At 37.8% G+C, this 26,383-nt stretch overlaps 1 protein-coding gene, 2 long non-coding RNA genes and 1 pseudogene across 4 annotated transcripts in view; all 4 read right to left on the reverse strand.

Annotated features, from left to right (window-relative positions):
* The window catches only part of LOC133868746 (F-box/FBD/LRR-repeat protein At1g51370-like), a 71,872-nt gene that overhangs the window by 14,696 nt on the left and 30,793 nt on the right, over positions 1 to 26,383 (reverse strand). The window lies entirely within an intron of this gene.
* Positions 847 to 8,934, reverse strand: LOC133868135 (F-box/FBD/LRR-repeat protein At1g16930-like; annotated as a pseudogene).
* LOC133869771 (uncharacterized) lies at positions 17,895 to 18,908 on the reverse strand. The gene is made up of 2 exons (XR_009900532.1): positions 18,703 to 18,908; positions 17,895 to 18,317 (listed from the first exon to the last, which is right to left on the reverse strand). It is a non-coding gene; the product is annotated as an uncharacterized LOC133869771 (long non-coding RNA).
* LOC133867621 (uncharacterized) lies at positions 21,564 to 24,698 on the reverse strand. Its single transcript, XR_009900123.1, has 4 exons — positions 24,531 to 24,698; positions 22,892 to 22,927; positions 21,954 to 22,045; positions 21,564 to 21,808 (listed from the first exon to the last, which is right to left on the reverse strand). It is a non-coding gene; the product is annotated as an uncharacterized LOC133867621 (long non-coding RNA).

Genomic DNA, 26,383 nt, shown 5'->3' on the forward strand with positions numbered 1-26,383 from the left:
TATAATGTGTCCAAACTAAAAGCTTAAGCCAAAGGGAGGGTAGGCCCAACAAGTACATAAACCTATACCAAAGTCCACATGTGACCAATGTAAGACTTAATACCTCTTTCCAAGCCTTAAACACACAAACACGTGTGGAATATAGAAACCAAAAAACAAAGAAATGAACCAGTCTCTGATACTATGAGGTTTTGCCAGATAAGATAAACAGAGTATGAAAAGATTGTGAAAGTACAACCTTAGGGTAGCTGGCTTCTATATAGGTGTGTACACACATACACTCAACGATGCAAAAATACAAGATTGCCCTTCCTTACTTATATTACTCTAATAGGTACATCATCGATTGGTCTTCTCTATATGCTCATCAAAATGCAATTTTGCACCTATAGACCACAAACATTTTATGCATGCATTTGACAATGTTCAGATCTGGACTATACATTTATGTTTCATACAGACTTCTGTGCTTTGCCACTATCTATTATATTCTTAACAGGTTAGGCATCAATATTATCCTTGAAAACTCTCATATTCAAGCATGTCAATAGGGCCACGTTCTATTCCTTAAACTCATATGGAATTGATCCTGGAAGAAAACTCATCAACCCATAAATTTTGACACCATATTTGGATGCATGCTAATGATCAATGCAGAAGCCTTACCAATGCAACAAAGAATGGAACTACTACATTTGAAGACTTGATAGCAGTAGCTTGCATCCAAGTTTTTCTAACAGCCATGCGTTCAGCAAAGTGATTAGTAGCAGATAGCACTCCAACAAAGACCTGAATCTTGCTCTTGGGTGTAGGATGGGTTTTCCAATTGTCTGAAAATTCCAATACTCATTGAGGTGAGAAACTCGGATGAGAAGTAGGGAGAGACATAGCATAAACTGAATGAACATCCACGTCTCCTTTAATTGCTAGTCCTGTTGCATCTTCAAGAGTAAACTCCTGAAGATACAGCAAAGCATTTCTGGGTTCAATACAGGGTTTATTGAAACAAAAAAGACTATGTGGAAATGCCAGAAATTTGAACAATAAACAGTATTATTATAACAAATATAGCTGTAGGAGCATGCTCCCACAAAATCTACAGATCAACAACTAACAAGGACTAGGAATGCCCAGTGGAAATGTAAATTTATAAAAACAAAAGGGAAAGTCATAAATCAAGTTCAAGAAGTAAAATAGAAGCCATGAAGCACAACACCACAAACTAAACTGCAAGTTCTCCTCACTTTGACCAGGACCTTCTTTAGATCTCCTGGGCAAGCATTCTCCATTCATGTAGGAGAGGTAGCAAACAGATGCCATCAGTAGTAAACTTCAAAAAAATTTCCACATTACTTACTGTCCTATATGGAAATGAAGTCAGATGCTGACCCCCAACATTGATATGGTACACATCAACACCAGCACGTAGGGTCAGGATAAACAGTCTGCCCTCCACAAAAGGAAATGGCCAGGTCACCTCTGGCTTTCGCTCACGCCCTATAAATCGCTTAAACCATGAGGTTGTCTTGGACTCTTTTGAGTCTACAATATCATTCCGCATCCATTTTTCGCATCTTCCATGTCCATCAACTGCCAAATACATAGATAAGAAACAGCTTCCAGCTCAAATGGTATTATAAAGTTGAGAGAATTAGAAGGAAAGAAAATAAAAATATAAGTCAAACCACATCACAATCAACCAGACCATAGGTAAATAACTAAAAGTTTATTTTCTATGGAGCATAAAAAAATTTCCTGTCCTTCCCATAAAATTCACGTCATTAGTGCATAGCATGGTCAGGACAGTTCAGAAACAGTCAGCAAGTACTAGAAACAAACTAAAATTTGAAAGATTCAAGGTTACACAGTGCATTAACAGGGGCTCACAGAGGTTAAGCCTGGAATACCAAAATTTCAATCAATACACCAAGCTACTGAAGTTGAGTGGAAAATGGCAACTAAGGCTACAGAAAACATAATTGTTCAGACAGTGTATTTATGGTGCTTCACAGTAAATTTAAACAAATATTATTGAATCACACTCGAAGCATGTTAACAGAGTTATTTGGCTATTTAAACTGCCACCAAACAAACTCAACATTGTGAAATTCAAAGAAAGTAGGTCATTTATAGTAACAAACCTAATGTTAAGCCCAAGGAAGAAACAGGATCAGTAAGACCATTCAAATGATGCTGCCCCGATCGAGCTCTTATACCAAGTTAGAGACCACTAATACCAACTAGTGTATAAACCCCTATCAGGCTTGACACATAAACCATATTAGTCCAAATTGGTACACTCACCAATACACTAAGACGCACCACTATATAGGTTGATGTCAAGAATCTCATCAGCACAGAACAATGACAAAGCAGACGTCGGCCTGGTATGTAATTACCTGAATTTGGCAGCTCATATGTCACTCAAAGAAAGAAAAAGTTGTAATTAATATGCTAAGTTATCAAGGCTCATGCTTTTATTCCACCTGAACCAAGTTCATAAGTCTGAAGTCAACTTCGTTGTAGAAAAAGAGATAAGAAATAATGGTGAATTGAAAATTTGACGCTTAACAGACAGGTTATCCCTAAAAAGGTCAACAGAACCTTTTTTTTTTTTTTTGATAAGTAAGAAGATTTTATTAAAAAGCATGAGGCGCCCCTAAGTACACTGAGAATATACACAGGATCTACCAAAGCCAGCCCACAAAACAGAACTTATCAAAAGAAATAGAAAAAAAAAAAAAGGGGTCAATAAGCTCCAACTCGAATGGCACTTCTTTCTTCCATAAGAACAAGGAGGAGGATGTGTCATTTATCAATTGAAAAAAAAAAAAAAAAATTCAAGAAGAGAGGTAGATTAAGTCTAGGTCTAAATAAGTTTTGCAAAAGCTGAGTTCATAATCACTTCATTGGGCATCTTGGTGTGTTCTTGCACTGTTTCAGGACAGCAAGCTTGCCTTATATCCTCTTAGTCGCAGTTCTATCATTTTGTTTAAATTTATTCTGGAAATAAATGCCAGAGAAGTTGTTTTGCTGAGATCAACTAGTTTTCTGTTAAAGGCACCACCAGCAGCCCTTTGGGCAGCATAATATGTTCATGCTATAATTTTTTGGGTCCACCTCCAACTCACCTCCTCCATGAGAGTAGATCTCTCTAACTCGATCACAACCTCAGCCTTCTTTATTTTCTCCTCAACACCTAAGGCCCTTTCTTTTTCAATGACATCAAAAACAAGTAACTCTTCTAGAAGGATCCTCTTCTTCCTATCTACATTGCCAAACACCTCCTCGTTCAATTTCTTCAAATCAAGTTTCAAAGCCTTAAGCTTTCAAGAGGGGGATATGCGCTTATGTAACATTTGTAATTAGTATTGATAGACTTGATATGTGTGACACCCAACCTTAGTTAGCTAACCTAAATAAATGGATCAACTGAGATTCACATGAGAAATTAAAACTTTCAGGATGCTCGCATAAAAATAAATTATAAAAAATTGCCATGTGACATTTAGTGCATATTTTTGCTTGAAAGTCCATAGTTTTCATAAAAGTTTTTATTTTATTTTATGATTTTGGTTTTAAAATATAATTTTAAAGTCTCATAATTCTGGAGACTTTAGAGGTTTTCTTCTTTTTTTTTGGTTTATTCTGCCCAGATATTACTAAGCTGCATGCTTCAACAACTAGGGTTTCTGGTTTTTACTTGCATAAATCTCCAATGGTGTTCTAAAATATCTACAAAACAGTAACAATACAATCATCCTTATCATTATTCAGAAACAAATCATGTAAACTGCACAATAAATATTCATCGTTTTCTTCCATGAAAATTTTCAAAGGAAGGGAAAATTTCCCTCCACGAAAATAATAACAAAAAAGATCACACAAGTACTAAATTAACTTTAGATGGAACCTCCGGACCCAGAATTTTGAGATTTGCTCTCGCTCGATTTTAGTTGTGGATATGTACATAACCCAGCATTCACCATCACCAAAATAAGGTGTTATTTCTCCAACAATTCTCATCTTTCAAGAAGAAGACACTGCCAACAAAAAAAAAAAAGAAAAAAAGAGGCACTTCTTGACATTTTTACCTTGTCATTTATAACAAATGTCAGGTTGATCTTTTCTATTGTGACGTATTGTTGGAAATTGTCAGTTAACAAAAGAATCATTCCTGGTGTTTTACAATGTGCCAAGAATGTTCAACTTTCTTGGCATTTCATTTTATTTGCCAGGAAAATTGAAAAAATAAAAATAAAAATTCTAGCATTACGGCAGTGGCGTTATGAGGTCAGGAGCCAAATCCTTCATGATGTCTTAGAAACAATAGGTGATATTTGCGTTTAAAAAGCGAATCTTTCAAACAATGGTGTAAAGAAAAGTTTAATAAATATCTCTGGCTTGTTACCTTTAGAAGCAATACTTCCATCAATCAGGTTACAAAACACCCAATATTTATCCAAGTCTAGAGACTCCTCCAACTTATATTTTGTTTGAAAACATAAAATGGAGCTATGGCTTAAAACAAGGGTAAACAATCATACAAATCTTAGTTTAATAAAGTATCAAAAGCAAAAAAATAAAAATAAATAAACACATAAAGAGATTGTACAAAGTTCCAAGGAACAAAAAGCCCTGTGCAGCTTAACAATCAAACAAAAATGTGCTAGATATAGAAGATAACTTACATCCATCTCAAGTTCAACCAATGATGGAGCCGCCTCCAAAAAAGTAGAGGTCAGGTCCAGCAGGATTTTCCTAAATCTTACACCTTATAGCTTCAATTGCTTGAGTCTAGCTAGTAAATGTGGTTAAGTGCTTAGATATTAAATCAACCTGAAAGACAATGGAAAGAAATGATTAACTAGAGACATGATGTTAAAAAATGATGACAAAAAGTTCAACTAAAATTTTTGCTGTGGCAATACCTGGACATATGGAGTGCACAATAATAAAGTCTCAAGTAGAGGAAAGTCTTTTGCAAGTGTGCCAAGGACATATGTCATTTGAGTTCTAGGATCAGACTTCAAAGTTCTACGATTCAAAGTCATACATAGTCAAACAGATTGTGAACTGTTCTTTAACAAGACCTGCCCAAACATCTTTACGTCGTACTCAATTGATGCAATACTTATGCCATCATGAATTTCAACTTTTTCTAAAGGCTTGCAACGAAATATCCTCAAGTGTCTCAGCCTGAGAAACCGACATCCACTACATAATTTCAAACGAAATGGACAAGGGCATTCGCTTATACTAAACCATTCTAAAGATGGGCAACTAGTCAAAATGTTATCCACATTCTCTTGGTTTAAACTTGTCTTTTTCAATGAGAGGGATAGAAGAGAGTTCAAGCCATTGAAATTTGCTAGAATACTCAGACTGCAAAAATTCAAAGACAAATGTTTTATCTTTGACTGTTTCTTGCTTGAGCAAATAGCCAATATGGAAATTTATAGAGCACATGATACAAGTCTGGCAAATGATCGTCTACCAGGTTGATGTCAAGCTTTTGGACTTGCATATCAATTGCAAATTGAATCCATTGATCAACGTCGCAACCATGATCACTACCCAACGGATACTCAACCCTAAAAGAATCTACCTTTTTGCCGACATAGAGTTCTAGAATATGGTTTGCCCATCTAACAAATCTTCCCTTTTGCTTCTGTTTCCACTGAGTATGCTGCCTTTTGAAATGGTTCAAGTCTAAAAAATGTCCAAGCATGTTTTTGGCATCTAACTCAAGGTTAGAAGAGGTCCTCCAAGGGTATCTCCATCTTTTTGAAAGGATGCTAGTAGTGGCAGCTTCCCTCAATGAGATTATTGATATTATAGAAGAAAGAATATCCACCGGCAATCTACTAGTCATATCGGCCACCAGGGCAGTGTCAATCTATGTGCACCCAAAATAACATTAACAAAATTAACTCTTGTGCATACCAAGATTCCAAAGTAAAAGTAAGCCTTTGTTGGTAATAGAGATAAAACAATTTAGGGTGTTTATTTAATATAATATGAATACATAGAAATATATCTAGAACTTAAACTTACACCAAGCAATGTCTAGGGCTGAGATTGTGGCCACTTAAGTCTGGAAATTTGGTTTGTTGGCAACCGTTCCTCCATTATCTTGTCAATCTGATAATAAAGAGCAATGAATCTCTCGATTAGTTGGCATTGCTATAATATGAATCAATTAGGTTCTAAGAAGACAATAATAAAAATCATAACGAGACAAACAACAACAAAGATAATAACAGTATAATAACGTTCCAAGGGTCTTATGGTGACTTGGGTAGATCAATGAATATCCTGACTATAAGTAGATGAAGGTTTGTAAAGAAAGAAGACATTCTTTGGTTATAAGAGAGAGGATATTTCCATCAAGCTGTCAGTATTTGTTTTCTTTTTTTCTCCCCAGCCTAAAGAGGCATGCCCTTATCTTAAATTCCACAAAGCTCGGCTATCAAATATTGAAACTATCATCGTTCATAATAATGAAACAATAATCAATTAGACATATACATTAGTTTCCAATCTACTAAAATAAAAAATACAAATAAACCTCCATTTCCTTGAAACAGTAAAAAAAAAAAAAATCGTTCGGGGAACTTGCAAAAGAAGCAACATGTCCATTTAAAGCAGACATATTTGGTGCCTTGTTCATCTACAGTATACGATTGTTCTCTTTTTGTGCAAAGTTAGTAACTTGGTAGTAAAATTCAAGCGACAAAAGAAAAAGGAGCAATAGTGCGTAATTCAATAAACCAAAAGCAATAAATGCAAAAATACGCAGATATTCAACAATATAGTTAGGACTTACATCTTTAGAAGGAATCAAGACATTTTCAATAAATCGGAGTAGAATTGATGATAAATATTAGGATAGAAAAAGAGAAATAAAAATGAAGTTTACTATCATATGATTGACTGCCAAAAATAGAGAAACAAATTAAAACCCAACCCTTTAGTACAGCAAACAATGAATTTCTACATTTAAAATGTAAGCGAAATTCTTTTATATACTGACCTCTTGGTGTGCTGTACGTTTGAACTTCTCTATTTGCTTAGTTAAGTGAATCTTCTTCTGTACATACCTAAAAAGAAAAGAGAGTACATAATCAACAAAACAAAAGCTAAAAACACAGCTTTAAGCAAGTTACTGACTCTGGATAGGAAATCGCTCATACAATCAAACACAAAAACCTTGAATACTTAGTTTTCCTTTCCTGGGAAGTCAATTCCCTCGATGTGAATTATGAATTATGATAACGACGCATTCAATCATTATCAATCAAACAAATTTGTTTCCAGAACTGGGTTATTGAAAATTATCTTGTGGGTTGATTTGTTCTCAGCAAAAAAATAGTGAGCCTTCAATGTTCTAACTGATTAGAACCACATAATTAATTAATTAAATTAAATTAAAGAAACAAACTGGGTCAGAAGCTAGGGGAACACAATATTACCAGCACCAAGCTGGAAATCATTTTGTAATTGCAATGAGGTAACGTTCTCAGGAATAAGAATATTCAGTAGCTAAGAGATCATTACCTTTCAACGCTAAAATTACTCCATAATGGCCGCAAAGAGCCATAATGGTCTCTTTTGATTATCCATAAAACTCAGTTAATAATAGTCTCCACAAATACTAAATCAAATCCTAAATTAAATGCCTAATGAAACAAAAAGAAACAAGCAAAACGAATAATCCAAGTCATCAGCAAAAAACTGGAGCTGTGTTTTTGTTTGGGGGGGTGGGGCAGAGTTACAAAATTTCTCTGAAACATATACGCAGTGAAGTTCAATCATTTTGCTCCACCCTATGGGTAATTGAATGCTTACAGCTGGTAATTACAAGTAGTTACAAATTTACAGCAATAAACAGTCCTGAACAGTATCTTAATAGCATACAACACGCATATAGATAATGAAATTGGCGCAGTGAAATATAACATGCATATAGATAACAGAACCACATAACAGGAATAGTGATTGTCAATCAGAACTCTTCTGTTTCCTTCACACAAGATTGGTAATAATTTTACAAATATCCTAAGAAGTATTAACAAAACTTACATTGAAACTGGAGTTGGCTGCACAAGAACTTTATCAAGCTACAACAGTATCGGCAAAAGAAAAAGAAAAGAAGAAAAAAAAAAGGGTCATTATTAATCAAGTGTGCCAAGGCTAATCTAAAGTCACAAATGATAGCCAAAGAACCAATTGCCAGTCCTAAGGACCCTCATTACAGATATTTAGAAGTCACGCAGTAAAAGAAAAGATTAAAACTAATTTATATTTCTTATCAACAAAGAAAAAAAAACTAATTTATATTTGTAGAAATAATGTGCCTCATATAAAACCTATTGAGAATAACCTTTCAGGCTTAGAGAATTCCTATGTGAAGGAGAACCCACGTGATTAAATGCTTAATGATCTTTACATGTAAACTCCAAACAAATGCCACTTTCCAGGCTTCTTCCCTCTAGCTACATATGCATGCCAGATTCTGTTGAAGATACAAAATTGAAAGAAGAAAAAAATCAATTATTCTAGCACGTCATATATTATTTGGACACCAATTTTTCGGTAATATTACTAATGCCAAATGCTCAAACATTTGAAGCAGTAATTACTTAGAAAATGAAATACCAGCACATAGAATCTCAGTGCAATGACGTAAAAAATACATTAAGAAAGCAAATCACAACTGTAAATACCTTCCCTCTAAAGCGAAACCATGGGGATGCCAATACCAGGAGGAGGTAATTTTGTCTGCATCTTCAAAGTGTTATGCATCCGACTGAGGGAGCTGGGTGTATGGTTCGGACAAGGGTACCTTGATACCAGGGCTCAAGGTACCTTTGTAGGGCTGCCACGCGGTTCTCCTACAGGAACAGGAATGGATGTGGACACCAGCTGCATAAGGGCATTAGAGTCATTATGTTTATCAGTATGGGTCTTGTTGTAATTTCCTGTATTACCTTTAATGTCCTAAGATGGTTCCAGGGTATTCTGGAACGTGCTAAGTGGGTTGTAGAGAGCGAACTTAGCGGGTCAGTGGGTCAGTTAATCTTAGTGGGTCAGTTGGGTTGGTTAATCTTAGTGGGTCAGTTATTATGTAGTGGGTTCGGTCATTACTGGCAATTCCCGATTGCTTTGTTGTGCTACATGATTTAAACCAGAGAAGTGGAAATGAAGGATATTTTTTGGGAGGTTAATCATATTACCATGTGTTTATGAGTTAAACTTGGAAGTTTTAAAACATCTAAGCCGAGTGCTTGAGTGTGAAGGACTAGCCCTTCGAAGTGCTAATTTTACTTAAATAATAACTGGGCACGTAATAAGTGGTATCAGAGCCGCATTCCTGTGACCATGGCTAAAGATACTCGTACATCTCAACTGGCGGAGGCTCTCACTAAGCTGAGAAAGGAGTGCAGAGCTGAGAGTCAGAAGTTAACCCAACTTTCTGATTCCTTCAGCACACAAAGTCAAAAGTTAACCCAACTTTCTGATTCTGTCAACATACAACAGGAGACTATCAACAAACTTCAAGCAGACAACAAAGCATTTCAAAGCCGAACGGAGGAGAATTTGCATGTGATTATGGAAGCATTGGCAATCAAAGCACCCGAACAGAATCCTGAAGGGGTGATGGTACAGGGAGAAACAAGTGGGGAAAAGAGCCCTAACATACCTCCAATCACGGGAGGAGAAGGAGTCATATCGGGATCAAGTGGTTCTTTTATTCGATCAGCCCATGAGGGAGCAGGAATCAATCCCAGATCGGTCAACTTGGATTTCCCCAAGTTTGACGGAAACGACCCAACTAATTGGGTTCTTAAGGCCCAACAGTTCTTTGTATATGGGCAAGTACCAGACAATCAGAGGGTCCTAATAGCCTATTTCCACATGGAAGAAAAGGCTTTGCAGTGGTATAACTGGCTAATGGAGTCAGGGTCAATCCGGAGTTGGGAGGAATTTGTAGTGGCTCTGAAAATCAGGTTCGCCCTTTCGGACTATGATGACCCCATAGGAGCATTTCCAAAATTGCAGCAAACTTCGACTGTGGATGAGTACCAGTCCCAGTTTGAGGTGCTGTCCAACAGAATTCCAGGCTTGATAGAGTATTTCCGGGTGAGCTCTTTCGTCAGCGGACTCAAGGAGGAGGTGAGAATTATGGTAACAATGCTCAAACCCACGACCCTCCCAAATGCTTTTGGGTTGGCCCGATTTCAAGTCCCAAAATTGGTCTTCCAACTCATTCTACCTGCGATTGCCCACCCCATCAAATACCAACAAACCTACCCATAACCAACCAACCACCAATCAATTTTCCAACCCCTACCCAAACCGAAACACTACCTATCCTTACTCCGGAAACACCATTCGGAAACCTACCCTACCCATAAGGAGGATTTCTCCTAGTCAAATGCAAGAGAGAAGGGAGAAAGGATTGTGCTATTATTGTGATGAGAAATATCAAGATGGGCATAAGTGCAATAAACCAAGGTTGCTTGTTCTGGAAGGAATGGAGTGGGAAGAAAAGGAAGAAACAGTGGAGGAAGAGTTGCTGGAATTCCAGGGAGTACAAGCTCCAGGTGAAGCAGAAGTGGGGGAGTTGCTCTGCATCTCCTTAAATGCCTTAGCAGGAACTCCAACTCCCCACACAATGAGGTTGATGGGAAGCATTGGTTCGGTGGAAGTGGTTATTCTAATTGATACCGGAAGTACCCACAGTTTTGTGGATCCCAATGTAGCTAGAAAAGCCCAACTGCTAGCTGATGAAAAGGGATAGCTGACAATGATGGTAGCGGATGGGGCTACCCTTTCTTGCCAAGGTCAATGTAAGGTAGTGTCCATTCTACTACAGGGTTGTAAATTTTCTGCTACTCTATACCTCCTAACTCTGGGGGGTTGTGATGTGGTCCTAGGAGTTGACTGGCTGAGGTGTCTCGGACCTATTTTATGGGATTTTGGGACCCTCACCATGAAATTTCCCTATAACCATCGAGAAGTAACCTTACAAGGGATGTCACCAGCTCTTGAATTGCTAGATGCAAGAGAGACAATGCCCAAGTCCACGGGAGCCAGCTATAAAGGTGTGTGGGTACAGCTTATGGAGATTACAGCAGATGGCCCAGGACCATGTTACACCCGGCTGTCCAAGAGCTTATTGAAGGGTACCCAGAGGTTTTTAAGGAGCCAGAAGAACTACCGCCATCCAGGAGCCATGACCATCAAATTCTCCTTAAGGATGAGGCTAAACTTACATGTGCGAGGCCCTATCGCTATCCTTACTATCAAAAGGGGGAAATTGAGAAGTTAGTCCAAGAGATGCTGAGTTCGGGAGTCATTCGTCCTAGCCAAAGTCCGTACTCGTCACCGGTGTTACTTATGAGGATGGAAGATGGGAGTTGGAGGATGTGCGTGGACTATAGGGTGCTCAACCGAGACACCATTAAGGATAAATATCCTATTCCCAGTATAGATGAACTGCTGGATGAGTTACATGGGGCAGTGATATTTTCTAAATTAGACCTACGATCCGGTTATCACCAAATCCGGATGAAACCAGAGGATGTGCCCAAGACTACCTTCCGGACACATGAAGGGCACTACGAATTTCTTGTAATGCCCTTCGGGAACCAATGCACCTCTACTTTCCAAGGATTGATGAACGAGGTATTTCGACCCTATCTCAGAAAATTTGTATTAGTTTTCTTTAACGATATCTTAGTTTATAGTCTGAACCTTAAGGAACATCTAAAGTATTTAAAGCTTGTACTTGAGGTTTTAAAGGAACATCAGTTATATGCTAAGGCCTCAAAATGTAAATTTGGGAGTTTGGAGGTAGATTACTTAGGCCATGTTCTGTCAGAAGAAGGAGTGAAGGTTGACCCTGCTAAGATTGTGGCTATGAAGAATTGGCCAAATCCTCGAACTCCCAAGGCCTTGAGAGGATTTCTGGGTCTAACCGGGTATTATAGAAAGTTTGTTAAGGGCTATGAAGGAGTGGCAGCACCCTTAACGGCACTTTTGAAGAAAAATTCATTCGGATGGAATGCTAGTGCTGAAGAGGCTTTTCAAAGTCTTAAAGAATTAATGTCCACCCCACCAGTGTTGGGTTTACCCGATTTTACTAAAAGATTCATAGTAGAATGTGATGCTTCAGGGGCGGGTATAGGAGTGGTGTTAATGCAGGAGGGGAGACCTCTAGCATTTTTAAGCCAAGGGTTGAAAGGGAAGAGCTTATTCTTATCCACGTATGAAAAAGAATTGTTGGCATTGGTTATGGCAATTAGGAAGTGGAGGCATTATTTATTAGGGCAGACTTTTGTAGTTCGTACTGATCAACATGCCCTTAAATATTTACTAGAGCGGAGAATAGGAATACCCGCCTAGCAGAAATGGGTCTCTAAGCTCCTAGGATATGACTTCACTGTAGAATACAAAAGAAGGAGGGAGAACAAAGCTGCAGATGCCCTATCTAGGGTGCCATTTGGGGAAATAGAAGCTAGTGATGCAGGAACTATAGATGAAACAGATAATGAAGCAGGTACTCATGCAGAATCAATAGCAGAAATAGATGTTGATGCAGAAAATGCTAAACTAGAAACAAAGGCCACAGTACAGTCTAATTCAGCAGAGCCACAGATCAACAGAGAAACAGATGCAGCAAATCAACCAGACATACCCCAATCACAATTGCAAGCAATTAGCACAATCACAGCAGACCGGTTAGAAGAGCTCAGAAAGACTTATCTAGAAGATCCCATGTTACGGGAGCTACTCCTTCAACTCCAGGAAGGAGCCCTCAATCCAACCAAATTCAACGTGCAGAATGGACTCATCTTCTACAAGGGGAGACTACATTTGGGCTCCTTGGTGCCAATCCAGCAGCAGATCCTGCACCAGTTTCACAGCAGTCCATTAGCTAGTACATGGGGAACCAAAAGACCTATTCAAAGGTGAAGAGGGAGTTCTACTGGCCTGGAATGAAGAAAGATACATCCGAGGAAGTGACATATGCCAAAGGAACAAGGTGGAGAACATCCATCTAGCAGGGTTATTGCAACCACTCCCCATTCCTTCTCAGGTATGGACAGAAGTCAGTATGGACTTCATAGGGGGATTGCCAATTTCACAAGGAAAGAATGTGATAATGGTGGTCATAGACAGACTCAGCAAATACGCCCACTTCATACCCCTAACCCACCCATACACAGCTAAAACAGTAGCTCAGCTCTTTCTCGACCAAAATTTCAAGCTCCATGGACTACCCAAATCCATAGTCAGTGATAGAGATAGAATCTTTACAAGCAACTTTTGGAAGGATCTATTCCGTCTAAGTGGTATCGATCTCCTCTTGAGTTCGACTTACCACCCACAGACAGAGATTATGAACAAAGGGTTGGAAGGGTATCTTAGGAGTTTTACAGGTGACCGACCGAAGGATTGGCTAAAATGGCTTTCACTGGCCGAATGGTCTTACAATACCTTAGAACACTCTTCTACAAAACTCACCCCTTTTGAGGCGGTTTACGGGTATCCTCCTCCACGACTTTTACCTTATGAACCTGGAACTACTAGTGTTCAAGCAGTTGAGGAAACCCTAAATACAAGAGAGTTCATTCTCTCCTTGATCAGGGAGAACTTACAGGATGTGCAAGATAGGATGAAAGTCTACGCTGACAGACATCACACTTCCCGTGAGTTTGAAATCGGAGATTGGGTCTATCTCCGTCTCCAACCTTACAAACAGATGTCGGTGTCTATCCGACTTAATCTAAAGCTCTCCCCACGGTATTATGGACCGTTTCAAGTCCTTCAGAGAATTGGACAGGTCGCCTACAAGTTGGATCTACCCCATAATTCACAAATCTACCCTGTATTCCATGTTTCTCTCCTAAAAAAACAACTTGGAACACGAACCATTCCCTTGGTGACCCTACCGGTCCTAACCCAAGAAGGGACCCTAACAGTTGAACCAGAGAAGATACTTACCAGGAGATTGATGAAAAACGGGAACCGTGCTGGTGCGGAGTTGCTCATCCAATGGGCTGGAGCTACGGAAGAAGATGCGACATTGGAGGATTTTGAAGAACTTCAGGGGAGATTTCCGGACCTTGTGGGCAAGGTCCTTTGATGGAAGGGACTGTGTTATGCATCCGACTGAGGGAGCTGGGTGTGTGGTTCGGACAAGGGTACCTTGATACCAGGGCTCAAGGTACCTTTGTAAGGCTGCCATGTGGTTCTCCTACAGGAACATGATCGGATGTGGACACCAGCTACAGAAGGGTGTTAGAGTCATTGTGTTTATCTGTATGGGTCTTGTTGTAATTTCCTGTATTACCTTTAATTTCTTAAGACAGTTCCAGGGTGTTCTGGAATGTGCTAAGTGGGTTGTAGAGAGTTAACTTAGTAGGTCAGTGGGTCAGTTAATCTTAGTGGGTTAGTTATTATGTAGTGGGTTCGACCATTACTGGCAGTTCCCGATTGCTTTGTTGTGCTACATGATTTAAACCAGAGAAGTGGAAATGAAGGATATCTTTTGGGTGGTTAATCATATTACCGTGTGTTTATGAGTTAAACCTGGAAGTGTTAAAACATCTGAGCCGAGTGCTTGAGTGTGGAGGACTAGCCCCTCGAAGTACTAATTTTACTTAAATAATAATAGGGCACGTAACACAAAGCTTCTGCTAGCAAATGACCAGAAGCAGCAAAAGGCACAGGAGTAACACCAGGAGGTTGAGAATCAGGAAAAGCAGTAGGGTATGGCTGGAACGGTGACCTAGGTATGCAACCCATCTGTGGTGGCTGCAACCAGATTCCCTGAGGGAGAGCAGCCATAGCAGGAAACGATGCATAGGGAGTAAAAATTTGAGGATGAACAATTGAATTTGATTAAAAAAAAAAAAAAAACTTGACAAAATACTACGGATATTTTAGTTTTAATAGGTGTAGGGAGAACTTCGATCTTTATCAAAACTTGAATTTAAATTTTAAGGGGAAAGTACACTTTACCCCCCTGATGTATCCACCTATTGGCAATTTGACGCCCAATGTTTAAAAATTGGTAAATGATCCCCTTAATATAACCAACTTTGACACTTAAAACCTTCAGTCTACTTAATCCGTCCAAAGAGATGGAAAAGAGGTCACGTGCAACGCACATGACCACTTAAAGCTCAGCTTTCCAAAAATACCCCTGTTTAAAACCAGTGAGTTTCACACCTGGGACCATCTTCACGTTCTTCTCTCCTAAGCTCTAGCTTTGCCATCCTTCTGGAACGTTCCAATCGGGTCTACCGTGTTTGGGTCCTCGAGAGGCTACATCCTCTGACTCGGTTTCTGCAGCGTGCCTACGACCCCGACCCGAGCCGCCCCTCCACATATCAGATTGTTCATCAAATTATCATTATACGCACGTTGTGAATGAGTCAGCGTGTTTCGTCGCCGCCCTCGATACCTTTAGAACCTTGTTCATGATCGCCGCCACGCACGCCACGTCCTCGCACATCACCGACCGCCCTTCTTTGCGCGCAAGATGACACCATTTCCAGTAGCTTCAGCGCCCTCTCCGTAACCAAGACGCTCAGATTCGAACCCGATATTAAATCAATAGAGTAATTAGAATCCCCACAAAAATGCATGGCCAAAAATACTGAGTGTAAACTATTATAAATGAAAGAGAACAGAAGTTTTTTTTTGCTTTTTTTTTTTCCTTTCACCTGGACAAGCTCCTCTATTCACCTATGTTTTCATGTTCTAAAACAGAGGTGAACAGAGCCCCATCAACCTTTAGAAATAACGTTGCCTTTGGAGCTCAAGATGGATACAATCTTCACAGCCGTGTTTCTCAACATCTCTTGCCGGCCCATTCCAAGCGGCTTTATATGGTGCAAATTTTATAGCGATTTTCATCTCACCCATCTTCTTCTCCCCTGAATTAGACAACACAAACAATGGGTACATGTTTCTGTAAACTTTACCCGTCTACAACGTGGAAATACGTACCCGAACCTTTCCGATACGGAAATCGGGATGCGTGTCTTCCTTCGAGCGTGGAGTCCAAATCCACTGTGCGTTATAGTAAAGTGGAGCCTTTTGAATGGTGGTGACTTCTTGGGTATCTCTCTCTTGGGCATGTATTTGAAATCCCAAAGAAAAGCAGATGCATGTGGATATTCTTCAGTACATCATTGATATGGTTCGGGTATTGAAACTAGTCGTGATATATTCTTCAGCACATCATTGATACGTACCCGAACTAGTCGTGATATATTTATCCTATATGTGTACTCCAAAACTCACCAATCATTTAAATGCTTTTGGGATGAAATTTTGTTGAAATATGGATGGGATCACACTAAGTACATATATGGTGAATGTTGATAATAGTCTTAAAAGTAGTCCAACTATCTTGCACAATAGGACAATTAACGATAAGAAAAAAGGTGGCAGAATAAGAGATCAATATTTGACGGTGGTAGAGGGGGAGGCAGTGAATAGAGAGGTGGCTGAAAATTATATGCAAAAAAAAATTTCAACCTAACAGTGCCTAAAACTATAATCTCATTTTTATTTTGCTTTTCTTTTTCTTTGAAAGAGAAGATTAAACTGAGTCAAGTTTGAGAACATGGCCGCGGTGCAATAGAGAAGTAAGTTGTCACCATTTTTGTAAGGAGTAACTTGAGGAAAAGGAGGAGAATGAACGTGCAAATGAACGAGATGGCCAAGAAACTTAGGAGCATGTTTTCTTTTATTTGGGACACCGTCAGTTTATGCAAGAAGCGTGTTTTCTTCAATCTTCCACATCCTTCTTAGTTCTCACCATGCACCAATAGCTGAGCAAATCTATCCATGCTTTCCAAATTTCTCTATACGTTCGAGTGTAGTAGCAAGATCAATACCCTTTCTCATTTCCTTTTTTCTGACTTTGTCATCAACACGGTCAGGCCTCCTCTCATTTACATAGGACGATGACGACGAGCTTCTCATTTTCAAATTCATAGGTTTTACAATGATGAAAAACAAATTTTGCAATTTCCCTGGGAAAAAAATGACACCAAAAAAAATAATAACCACCACTCACTAACACAACACTCTCACCCCGTAAGTCCTACACAGTAAAACTCGGTTTTCTTTTGCCCAAACTTCTGTACGACGGAGGTGGAAGACGTTTTAAAGTGGCGGCGCTGTCTCTTTACTTTGCTCACCTCTGCTCCCCCTGGTTTGGAATCCGGTTGTTCTTGAGAAGCTAGAGTTGCTTCAATGGCGACTCTAACTTGGTCGTCGGGGAGGTCACCACGTGTAAAAAAGGAAAAGAGAAAATGGAGTTGAGTGGCCCAGTGAAACTCACCGTTTTGAACATTGAGGGCAATTTTGGAACTTCGGCTTTTAAGTGGTCATGTGTGTTACACGTGACCCTCTATCCGTCACTTTTGCAGGACTAAGTGGACGGAAGGTCTAAATTGAGACAAGTGGTAAACGTTAGGGGGGTCATTTACCAATTTTTAAACATTGGGCATCAAATTGCCAATAGGTGGATATATAAGGGGGGTAAAGTGTACTTTCCCCAAATTTTAATGTGCTGATGTACTTTTCGGTTTTGTTTTGGGGTTTTGTGTTTCTATATAGGGTTATTTTGTATCCTTGTCTAAGTTTGTATTTTGGTTTAGTTTGAATGAAATTGATTTATTTATTCATTAAAAAAAAAAATCACATGTTAGGCCTCGCCTTAACTGAATGTGCTCAAACATTCTTGAGCCAGGTTTTAGAGAAAATGTTACAGAAATTGAGACAGCAAAAAAAATCAGAAAAAAATAAAAATAAATAAAAAAGACAAAAGAAAACACATTGAATTAACATGAGTGCACACATAAAGTACAAAAGGCTAAAACTTTATTGAACAAGCTAAATACAAACCGCTAAAGGGTTGGTTCATATAGGCAAAACAAATACAAAAAGATAATACGACAGTACAATGATCTTTGCGTCTCTGTAACAACTCACAGATAACTTTATGTTGCAAACCAAACATGACTTCCAACAAAACATGTTTAACATCAGATCATGTCCACCGATCCCTTCAACTATTCAAGCCCTAGTGGCAGTACAAATTGGAGTTCCAGAAGCATGGTAAATGGTGCAACCCTTTGGAGCATAGCAGCAATTGCAAGGCGGATTGAGTTGCTTACTACCCGAAGATGGGCAGGTCATATACCCTGCATAGTCCATGCATACATTAGGGCATACTATTGCCCTCACAGTTGCTGGATTCATGCTTAGTGGAATTGTACTTGCTCATCAAAATCATCAACACAATACAACATTTGAGAAAGTAAGTTTGTAAGTTCACGTGACGCTTATGATCACGTCAGCCACAAAATGATTAAATTTGATTATGGCTGACATGAGAGTGCCGCACGGATTACTACGTTAATTTGTAAGAAATTGTAATAAAAACTAGAGGATGTCAAACATTTTCTTAGAATTTTTTGCATGCAAAAGTTTGCACTTAGTGGAATGAGATACATCTTATCATTGTTATGTCATCTATGGAACTAGATTATCATACAAAAAAAAAAAAAAATCAACAAAAAAAAAAGTACAAGCTAAACTAACAAAAGAAAAGATAAATTGAGATCACATAAATTGAATATATATATAGGAGTAGGAGCTTACTACACAAAATGAGAAGATATATTGCACCAACTTTGTTGCCTTCAGCCATATTTCCTCTATCTATTTTGAGGTGTTAACGTTGCATACTATTTATAGTGCTCCTTGAAAGAAAAATCTAAAAAATAAAAACTAAAAAAGTTGGTATATTCAACTCTTAGCAGTTGCAATATCAGGTATATATGGAATATTCATCATATACATGGTTTGCATGCACCAAAGTCAACTTTGCAAAAAGCATTAGAAGGTAATTAATTATGGCTTCCTTCAATATTTTAGAAGCCATCGATGGCGGAATATAATCAAGTTCCTGATTTGCTCAGATGATAATAATCTCCAACTTAAATGCAGATGCTCTATTTGATATCATATAGTACTTGCTAGTTAATTAGTCTATTTAGTTGATTACAAATAATAATTTCCAAACACCTTATCACTTTTTTGGTCCTTTTGCTTCTCTAAGTGTCTTGTTAATATGCTTTATTTGTCTTATTCTCTTTTTCCTCATCGGTTTTTTTATTTTTTTTTTTTATTTTCTCTTTATTTTTTGATTCTATCAAGATTGATTTTAATTTTCGATTTGTTGAAACTTATGTTACTTATGTAATTGAATTGGTGATTTTATGGGTACAGATTGTCTCCATTTCACTTGAAATTGATATATTGTATATGAATATTGTATTGATTTAAACTTGATTTAAATTTGTTTCTTTTCAATGAGAGGGATGAAAGGGAGTTCAAGCCATTGAAATTTGCTGAAATACTCGGGCCACAAAAATTCAAAGACAAATGTTTTATCTTTGATTGTTTCCTTGCTTGAGCAAATACCCAATATGGAAATTTATAGAGCTCATGATACAAGTTTGACAAATGATTGTCTAAGAGCACTAGTAGCAGATGCCCTATAAGTAGTCCTATTCCTTAAAATAGGAAAGCTTTGAAAAAAGTCACAAAAAAATCAAGCCACAACAGTTACCCTATTTTAGATAATTACCCTTGGGAAGCAACAGTGCTTCCCAACGTATTGGGAAGCATTATATTATCAAATTATATGGCTACCATATAACAGTTGACCAAATAGCATTAATAAAAAAATATGATTTCTAGCATTACTTTTTAAATGTACTATTAGATCTATATAAAATCTACTGCTAGTGCTCTAACAGGTTGATGTCAAGCTTTTGAACTTGCATATCAATTGCAAATTGAATCAATCGATCAACGTAGCAACCATTGAGATGATGTGATATGAAAATTACCCCTTCATTTTTTTTATTTTTGTTTTTATAAATGATGATCCAATGGCTTACTTTTGAATGTGATGTTATCAAATTATATGACAACCATATAACAGTCGACTAAATAGCATTAATAAAAAAAATATGATTTCTAGCATTACTTTATAAATGTACCATTAGATCTATATAAAATCTGCTGCTAGTGCTCTAACAGGTTGATGTCAAGCTTTTGAACTTGCATATCAATTGCAAATTGAATCAATCGATCAACGTCGCAACCATTGAGATGACGTGATATGAAAATTACCCCTTCATATTTTTTGTTTTTGTTTTTATAAATGATGATCCAATGGCTTAATTTTGAATGTTATATTATCAAATTATATGGCAGCCATATAACAGTCGACTAAATAGTATTAATCAAAAAATATGATTTCTAGCATTACTTTATAAATGTACCATTAGATCTATATAAAATCTGCTGCTAGTGCTCTAACAGGTTGATGTCAAGCTTTTGAACTTGCATATCGATTGCAAATTGAATCAATCGATCAACGTCGCAACCATTGAGATGACGTGATATGAAAATTACCCCTTCATTTTTTTATTTTTTTTTTGTTTTTATAAATGATGATCCAATGGCTTAATTTTGAATGTTATATTATCAAATAATATGGCAAACATATAACAGTCGACTAAATAGCATTAATAAAAAAATATGATTTCTAGCATTATGGGATCCAACAAAACTGAAGTTCCAAGGCTGACATTTTCAAGGACAATATTTGAGAAGAATTCCTTATCCAAAATTAATTGGTTATCCAAAAAAAAAAAAAAAAAATTCATGTTAGACTTAGATAGGACCATGATCCCCTATCCAAAATGAGACTACAGCTTTGGTAAATCATCATTAAACGCCCCCAAAGCAAGTAATGCGCCCATTAACATTAACATGCAACATATTACGTCCACTAGTAATCAGATCTTCCCAAACCCATAAATGAACATAATAGAAAATGTCCAAGGGTTGCCAGCTCAACCAACTCCCCATCAACAGACACATTTTTTGATTCAGCCAACTTCTATCAACTAAGTAAAATTCATCCTGCTAATTTTTAAATGTAGCTCATATATGCTTCAAATTAACTAGTTATGCATGCCAAGAGAGCTTTATAAGAACAAAAGACAAAAGTATGATATACATAAGATGATAGAGAACATCTTCAAGCAAAGAATGAGAGATCACTACAGCTGAATTGATGTATTTAAACTACTGCTGGAAGGTCTTACATAATATCCAAATTACCAGCTACTTGCAAACTGGAAAGACAACGTCTCATTCTACTATCCAAAGTGATTTTGATCAGCAGCACTCATAACTTTAGTAAAATAAACCACCCACAAAAAGTTTAAAAATTAGAAAAACCAAACAAATTTTAGGTTCAAGGCAAGTACTTAATTCTCTCTGCATATTCTTATCAGTAGATCAAAACAATCATACCAAACATTGAATTGAAGAGGAAGAAGAAGAAAATGAATCAATGTATTTTAACAAGAGAAACAAACACACCCAACAACAACAGTACATCTGATCAAATTAAATTACTAATTATCTTGGTGTTGTCATGATCAACATCTCACTTTCTTTTAAAACAAAAGTACAATAGGATAAAACAATTCAGATAACCATTTAAACAAATGACAATTATTGACAAACCAATATCCAATATAAAATCTAAAAGACCAAAATATCATCAAGCACATTATTCAACAAAAGTAGGGCACATACTAGTTAGAAGCTGTCAACTCATCCTCCACCAAGATCTTTATGTCACGCCCCCATTTTGGTAAATAAGGGAAACGCAAACTTGAGCCTAAAAAAAATAAAAAATAATAAAAAATAATTTACATAAAGCATACCTCTAATAGTTATAGATTTTATCCATCTATTTTATATATATCTATAAAAGAGTAGCTTTTCACAAAGTCATAAATTTCCAATAGGGAAACATATTATACATTACAAAGGTTACATCAGTTCCCCAAGATACCATCTATTGCTCTTAGCCAGGTCTATGCCATTACCAGAAGGTGACTCTGATTATTACATCCTGAAAAGGTTGAAGGGGCAAGGGGTGAGTTTGATAACTCAGTAAGTAACACAACATAGTACAAGGTGGTATAAAAAGTTTAGTTTAGAAACTTAGAATTTTCAGAGTTCACATATAGAAATATCAGCATCAATAATAAATATGCATATGCAATCATCATTTATAGTTTGTAAGTTTTGTCTACCACTGGACCACTTCCGCATTTTTACCATGAGCGGTGCACGTTGGGCTCGTCCAAAGGACCGATCCCGAAGGATCCATGGCTCATCCTGTCGTCACAGGGGAGAGCTGCCGGGTTAGGAAGCTCCCTAGGTGAGAACCCCCCGGCCAATAGCCCCACACTTTTGGTGTGGTTGCCCCGCTACCCATCATCATCATCATCATAAGATCCGGATCACAGCATTATGGTACCGTGGGACAAAACTTTGTGTGATGCACATAAAACAAATATTCAACATAATTTCATCATCTTGTTCATATAGTGCACATGTAACACATATATTTTGAGAGTCGTCATCATCCTCATTCTCATGGTGCACATGTATCATTTTTGAAAATCATAATTACATCATCCTCTTCATTCATATGGTGCACATGTAACATATAATTATTAGCTTCATTCATCCATGGAATTCACAGGTAACATATTCATTATTTCATTCTTGAGAGCTACCATATAATCATAAGGAGGTTCAATTACATTTCATAAAAGAATCATTATAATTGAAGAAAAAAAAATAACAAGTAATATTAAAGTGAAAGAGTCCTTTGAAAATTCTCGACGTTTTACTCTTGAAAAGATTTTATTTAAAAATTTCGCCGAGTTTTAAAGTTGTGTCCCCTTACCTGGATTTGCCATCAACTTCGAGGTCGAACTTCTACCTAAATAAATTGAAAGATAAATCTTAGAAGAACATTCTGAAATTTGAAGCCTAAAACTTAAATTAAGGGTATCCTATATAAATATCCTACATAGCATGTAATCATAATTCTTCAAATACTTCCTATTAATATAAAATCTCTACTCAAATTTACCGCAGATATCTAAAATCATTAATTTATGACTTCTCTTGAAATTCAGAATAATTTAACCAACGCCACTACCTTAGTGAACTAAATCCTCAATAATCAGTAATTTCAACATAAAAGAAGCAAGAAATCATTCGGCCTATTCACAGAAATCCCCAAAAATGAACTTTCTTAAATCATCAAATCCATAGTCCAGAACTCTGTAACCCAAACCAACCAATATTAAACCGAACTCATTAAATTCCCAACCATAAAATCAATTACCAATTACCACTTCCACATAATCACATTAACCAAACTATAGGGTTTAACATAATCTAAAACATATTATATCATAATAACCCCAAAACATAGGATTCCTCTAACACGTACTATCAATCACACCGATCCAATAAGGAAACCCTACCCCTCATATCACTGTGGCGGTCACACCTACACCCACACACACACACACACGGCTCAGCCATCCAAAACCTTCACCAACAGAGAACATCACACACATAATTAATTCTATGTCCAAAAATAGCAAAACACAAGATCAAACTCCAAGTTTTAACCATACGAATTAAATCCAAGGATTAACACTGAAAAAAAAAAAAACGCCAAACTCAACAGTTTCAGCCTCCATTCACTATGTTTATTCGGTCATGCATAGAAATCAAGACACCCATTCCTCAAACCGAACTCCATAGATTAACCCATTCCTCACACACATAATTAATTCTATGTCCAAAAATAGCAAAACACAAGATCAAACTCCAAGTTTTAACCATACGAATTAAATCCAAGGATTAACACTGAAAAAAAAAAAAAACGCCAAACTCAACAGTTTCAGCTTCCATTCACTATGTTTATTCGGTCATGCATAGAAATCAAGACACCCATTCCTCAAACCGAACTCCATAGATTAACCCATTCCTCACACACATAATTAATTCTATGTCCAAAAATAGCAAAACACAAGATCAAACTCCAAGTTTTAACCATACGAATTAAATCCAAGGATTAACACTGAAAAAAAAAAAAACGCCAAACTCAACAGTTTTAGCCTCCATTCACTATGTTTATTCGGTCATGCATAGAAATCAAGACACCCATTCCTCAAACCGAACTCCATAGATTAACCCATAGTCCAAACCTCAAAATTTAAATAGTAATTCATTATACCCATTCGGTTTGCTAGCCAAACACCACAAAACCCAACAAAATCAATCCCGGAAATCAAAACCCCAAATAACCCATCATCACAGCAACCTCAAAGAACCCAAATTCAGCCAAATAGGAAAAATACCCACACAACTGATCAACTACAAAAAAATACCCCATCACTTATCAATACCGAATTTTTAACCAATCAATAGAGAACCCCCAAAAATCATTAACCATCATCCAACCAAACCTAATTATCAACCATAATCTTTACCCAAAATAATCAAACGGGTTTTCAAGAAATTACCCCAAGGATTTTCTCAGCAAATCCACCGAAATTCGCCATTGATTCTGCTGGGGAAAAAAAATCACCGGATGAAGGATCGGGTTGGGTCTCGCGGGTTCTCGGGTCTTCCTGAATCGGGTCACCTCCGGTTCTCTTCCTCGGGTCCTTGGGTTACGGGTTCACCGGAATCGCCACTGGAATCGCCACTGGAATCGCGCCTCCGGTGACCCATGGAGGATCGGGTCCTCACGGGTTCACGAACCGCTCGGGTTCTCTCTCTCGGGTCTGGCGGCTACGGGTCACGGGCTTGCCGGAAATCGGGTCCCTTTGCCTCACTGGCGACATCCACCGGAAGATCGGGTCCGATCTTCCTCTCCTTCGGTCTCTACTGGCGTCGATCGCCACTGGATCTCTCTCCGGGTCTCCAGCTCTCCCTCTCTCTCGGTTTCATCTCTCACTCTCCCGATCTCTCTCTCGATCGCTCTCTTTGCCTCCCTCTCAATCTCATCTCTCAAAAGATCTCTGTCTCTCCTCTCACTCTTGTTTCCGTCGAGTGAAAGAAAAGGAGGAAGAAGAAAAGAGGAGTGAAAGAAAAGAGAGGAGGGTGTACGTGTCTAAAACAATAATGCATGTTCAAAAGGTGTCAAAGAGAAGAGAGAATTTGAGACACGTTTAGGCCACATGTAGTTTCTTTGACAAATAGGTTTTCTTTTTTTTTTCTTTTTTTTTAAACCTATTTAGTAACACAGAAATCTTATAAAACACCTAATTATTAAACAAAAACCCTTTTAATCTTTTATATTACTACTTAATATTATAACAATTTTCTTTGGGTTCTCATATAGAAATGCTAAATTTTTTTGAGGTGTTATACTTTATCTCCGCATCAGAGTTCTCCTCCATCTTTGTCTCTCCTATCACTTCATACTGCAGATTTGCAATAGGCAATACGAAACAATAAAATCTTTTTCTTCCACATGAAGAGACCTTGCATAACAAATCTTCCGAGCATCCTTCAAATCCAACTCCAACTCCAACTCCATTAATGTCATCAGTGGATGTGCCTTTAAAATTTTCCCAATCGGAGGAACTCAATGCCGCTGAAACTGATTCCATGGGAAGAGCAGAACTTTCAGCAACAACATCGTCTCTGGCATTGTCCGAATTGGCCAAATAGTTTCTGCTGCACGCAAATCATCGCCAGCTCCCTCAATCGGGCCAACTTCTTCGGCCAACAGAGAATCCTCGGCATAATCCACTTCTTCAGGCAGATTGTCGTCGGAAGCAACCAGTTCTGCCGGAACATGTACACCAACGACCCTTGCTTCAAATGGAGGGTCACCGACAGCTACCGCTTGCAGATCACTATCCACAACCCTCCTCTTCCCGAAACCGCTTATTCTAGCACCGCTATGAATTCTCCTAGCAACCAAAGTTGTTGTTTGTCCATCCGACGTGCTCTTCATCCTTGGCTTAGAGCCACTAAACCAGTACATGCTGTTCAAAGACCTAATGGAGTGAGGAAGGGTCACAAAGGACAAGCACATGATGGTAAAAAGGGTGGAGTAGTATAAACGGGGGAGTTATCTGGAATGACTTGGGAAAAAGAGTGGGTAAAAAATATTCATGCTATGGACAAGTATGAATGGGTGTCGTTTTTTCCTTTTTGAGGAATTAATTCCAACTAATATTGGTGCGGATTCAACCTTTATTATACCATATATGATTCAAACAGTATCGAAGAAAAACAAATGATCTAAATTTTGTGAATCATTTGCAGAAAAAAAGAAGAAACAAACAAAAAAGATTACAGCAAATTATAACCCAAAACAAGGGATTCTCAAAAATCTCTATACAATAAGTTGACAATTTAG

This window comes from Alnus glutinosa, chromosome 5 (assembly GCF_958979055.1).
Source record: "Alnus glutinosa chromosome 5, dhAlnGlut1.1, whole genome shotgun sequence".
In the NCBI taxonomy this organism is placed as follows: Eukaryota; Viridiplantae; Streptophyta; class Magnoliopsida; order Fagales; family Betulaceae; genus Alnus; species Alnus glutinosa.